This window comes from Sebastes fasciatus, chromosome 11 (assembly GCF_043250625.1).
Source record: "Sebastes fasciatus isolate fSebFas1 chromosome 11, fSebFas1.pri, whole genome shotgun sequence".
Classification (NCBI taxonomy): Eukaryota; Metazoa; Chordata; class Actinopteri; order Perciformes; family Sebastidae; genus Sebastes; species Sebastes fasciatus.
In genome coordinates, this window is record NC_133805.1 from 447,769 (window position 1) to 452,390 (window position 4,622).

Here is a 4,622-nt window from a genome sequence, read left to right on the forward strand (position 1 = left end):
GGCTCGATGTATTTGGGCCCTGGTCAGTCACGGCCAGACGCACCAGAGGAGGACAGGCAGAGAGCAAGCGTTGGGCCATCATGTTCAGTTGTATGAGTTCGAGAGCTGTCCATATCGAGGTCATTGAGTCCATGGACTCATCCAGCTGCATAAATGCCCTCAGGCGTTTTTTCGCACTCAGAGGTCCTGCGAAACAGCTCCGATCTGATTGCGGGACTAATTTCATTGGAGCGAGGAAGGAGCTTGAGATGGACAAAATGGTGCAGAGGTACCTCAGTGATCAGGGATGCAGCTGGGAACTTAACCCACCACATGCCTCTCATATGGGGGGTTCCTGGGAGAGGATGATTGGCGTTGCCAGAAGAATCCTTGATTCAATGTTTCAACAGCGAAACACTCGCTTGACCCACGAAGTGCTTTGCACACTAATGGCAGAGGTCACAGCCATCATGAATGCACGCCCACTCATACCCGTGTCTGCAGACCCTGAAGAGCCCTTCATACTCTCGCCGTCAATGCTTGTTACACAGAAGTCAGGAGTTCCACCTCCCCCTGGAGACTTTTCGGACAAAGACCTGTACACAAAGCAATGGAGACAAGTTCAGGCTCTTGCAAACCAGTTCTGGACCCGCTGGAGCCGGGAATACTTACCTTCTTTGCAGCTCAGACAGAAGTGGACAGTGCCCCACAGAAATCTTCAAGTTGGAGACCTAGTTCTGCTTAGGGACAAGCAGATGGCTCGCAACTACTGGCCCATGGCTAAGATCATTGCAACCTTCCCTGGGAAAGATGGACATGTAAGGAAGGTCGAGGTGAAGACAGTCGACCAAGGCAATGTCAAAACCTTTCTTAGACCGATTGCAGAAACTGTTCTACTCCTACCCAAGGACTGATGTGAAGACTATGTTCAGGACCCGCACAAGTTCTTAGTGACCTCACATAGGTCAGGCGGGGAGTGTGTTGCCTTTCAAGGCATTTATTTAATTTTCTCACATCTTCTTTAAGCAATTATATATAAAAAACGAGATGGAAATAATTACTTTATAGTTAAAAAGAAATTCATTTGTAAAGTTACATTATTTGTCAGTTCCTGTCATTTCACGATGTCACTTCCTTTGGAAGTCACTTCCTGTGTAGTCACTTCCTGTTGACTAACTTCCTGTTTGGCTCTACCTGGGTTTGTTGAAAGCATGGCAGACATGAGCACAGTCCGAATTCAATCCGCTAGCATCCACATTGAAGCATCATAGAGGCAATGCCGTAAGTTGATTCACTTGATGGTAGACATGTTAAGGATCATATATTAATCAAGATTTCGTTAAAAAAAATGATGTTTGATAAGTTGTTTAAAAACGTTTTTGTTTACAATTGTATACAAGCAAAAACAATGCCAGTAGCCATGATAACTGCTACTAGAGCTGTATAGAGTGTATATTCATATTTACAGCTACTGTATGTACAATATATTTAGTTAAAAAACACACTCTAAATATTTTTGTATCCTTTTATTTACAGTTTTCACCAACATGTCAATGAGGAATTGTGACAGTAAATGGTCAACCTTACTACGACTCTGTCTTCATTGGCTGCGGTTTAACTTGGTGTTTAGTCAGAGTTTCAACACACTGAACGAGAACACTACATACTACATTATATACATATATACTACATTATATACATATATACTACATTATATAGATATATACTACCTTATATACATATATACTACATTATATACATATATACTACATTATATAGATATATACTACATTATATACATATATACTACCTTATATACATATATACTACATTATATACATATATACTACCTTATATACATATATACTACATTATATACATATATACTACATTATATACATATATACTACATTATATACATATATACTCATTATATACATATATACTACATTATATAGATATATACTACATTATATAGATATATACTACCTTATATACATATATACTACATTATATACATATATACTACCTTATATACATATATACTACATTATATACATATATACTACCTTATATACATATATACTACATTATATACATATATACTACATTATATACATATATACTCATTATATACATATATACTACCTTATATACATATATACTACATTATATACATATATACTACCTTATATACATATATACTACATTATATACATATATACTCATTAAATACATATATACTACATTATATACATATATACTACATTATATACATATATACTACATTATATACATAATGCATTTCACCTGATCTGCACATGTGAGGCTGGATCCGTTCTTTTCTTCATCCATTCCCATCTTACTGATTATTTGGTAAGTAGTAATGTTATTTAATTAATAAATCTGTGCAAAGGTTATCAGTGATGTTTCCAGTTAGTTTGCATTACAGAATATGTGCATGTCATGATAGAGGGATTCAACAGCTAGCTAGAATTTCACAGATGATTGCATATTAATCGGACAACACAAGGAGCTCATTTTAATTTCTATGTATTCAAGTTAATATCTAAGTTAATGTGCTGACACATGTATTTTGCCAGTGAATTCATGCATAACGACGGTGTATACATTTTACAGTCTATGGAAGTCCTTTCAACATTTAAAGTAACATTAAGACTTCAGTGCACGTTGGTTATTGGGTGGTAATTCAGCAGAGCAGATACAAAATTGAAGGCAAGGTTATTTACTAGCTAACTAGTGTTTTTGAATGATATCTGAAAACCACATGTTCTATAGATCAGATGGTCAGAATATTCATAATTGATCAAAAAAACGGTTTCTCAACCAGTAATGCACACCACTCAACACAATTCATTTCAAACATTGACTAAAAATCCATGAAGTTGACTGAGGAAATTTCTTTCTAAGTTTCAGGTGAAACAGCAGGAAGCTATTGGCGCTGGATGGTCAGCCTTGAGGGCCACTTCATATGTGAAGGGATCCAGCCCACCTTCTTGATGGGGCTTGCTGCATTATTTTCCACCTTCTACACCTGCACGCTCAAATTAATCTCAAGGTTAGATACTTTCAGTAAAACCTGTATTTTTATTGTGGCATTAATCTAAGTGATTCACACAACTTGATTTTTACACAGTACCTGAAGAAACACAGGTGCACCGTAGGAATAAACCCTGAGAGAGGCACCAAGGATGGACAGGGCAAAGTCTTCTCAAAGAAAACTGGCAAATTCACGAGCTCCAAGACAAGACTACAACCGTATATCCACATGTATCCACTCTGCTGATGGGACTCATGGACTTGAGTGGGACTTCATTTAAAATGGTGAGTTTACATTACATACATGATAAGAGGAAATGAGGGCTACACACGCTGATTTTCTATGTGAGAAGTTACAATGAAAGTTGTGTTGGAACTCATATATCTCTCTCTCACACAGTCAGCGGGCTACCAAGGCTGGATTGAGAGAACTGGTGTCTTTGAGTGGGCCATAAGTCATTCACTAACTCACTCCCCGACCATCGCCCAATACTTGGACTTCCACACTTATCCATGTGCCTTGTTAGAGCCTGAATATTCATACTTGGACATGATGTCACATGTCTGGTGCTCATTATGATATAAGGCAAAATATTATTTGAGAGTTTTGTTTTAACTATGATATAGCTCAACTGTCTGTAACTGTTCCACAAAGTAAGGTTAGTAAGATTGACAGATGTCTTCAGAAATGCTATTTCTTCTGAAATTTGGTTTGTTATCTGTGTCAGGTTTTTGTTGGCGCTGTGTTGAACTTCATATGAAAATAAAAAGTAAAGTGCAATAAGATAAGCTGTAGATGTTCTTTTCTCACACATTGTACATGATTGTAAAATCAGTGAATTAGCTCTGTTCTTCACTCACATGTTGTTATGGTTTGCATTCTGTGCTTGTAGCCATATAGACAGACATTTTGGGCATCATAGCCCTAATTATAGCCTTTTTCTTAATAAGTGCCTTTAATTGTATTTAGTGTGACTATTCCTTTGTCTGTAACCTGCTAAGTCGATTCATCTAGGCAAAAAATAATGTTTATTAAAATGTATGTAAAAAATACAACCTAAATAGTGCATTAAAACAAATCAGTAAGATAATGTAAAAGAAAGGGGAAAAACAGCTATATAATGTATCTTTAAACAGGAAATTAACTATAAAATACTGTGAAATTAATCAAAACACCTGTATATACTGTATTTTTCATTAACAGTACAAAGCTGTAAATTTCAGCGACAGTATAATAATGTTAATTTTACAGTAGAATAATGGCAACCCTGCTGCCAGCTCTTTACTGTTATTTTACTGGGAAATTCTTAACAGTGTACATTATATACGTATATACTACCTTATATACAGATATACCTTATATACATATATACTACCTTATATACATATATACTACCTTATATACATATATACTACAGTATATACGTATATACTGTAGTATATACGTATATACTACCTTATATACAGATATACTACATTATATACATATATACTACCTTATATACATATATACTACATTAAATACATATATACTACATTATATACATATATACTACATTAAATACATATATACTACATTATAT

General features: G+C 35.3%; 1 long non-coding RNA gene across 1 annotated transcript; it reads left to right on the plus strand.

Annotated features, from left to right (window-relative positions):
- Positions 1 to 2,795: 2,795 nt before the first annotated feature.
- On the plus strand, positions 2,796 to 3,593 carry LOC141776245 (uncharacterized). Its single transcript, XR_012595715.1, has 3 exons — positions 2,796 to 3,058; positions 3,154 to 3,324; positions 3,440 to 3,593. It is a non-coding gene; the product is annotated as an uncharacterized LOC141776245 (long non-coding RNA).
- Positions 3,594 to 4,622: the final 1,029 nt, after the last annotated feature.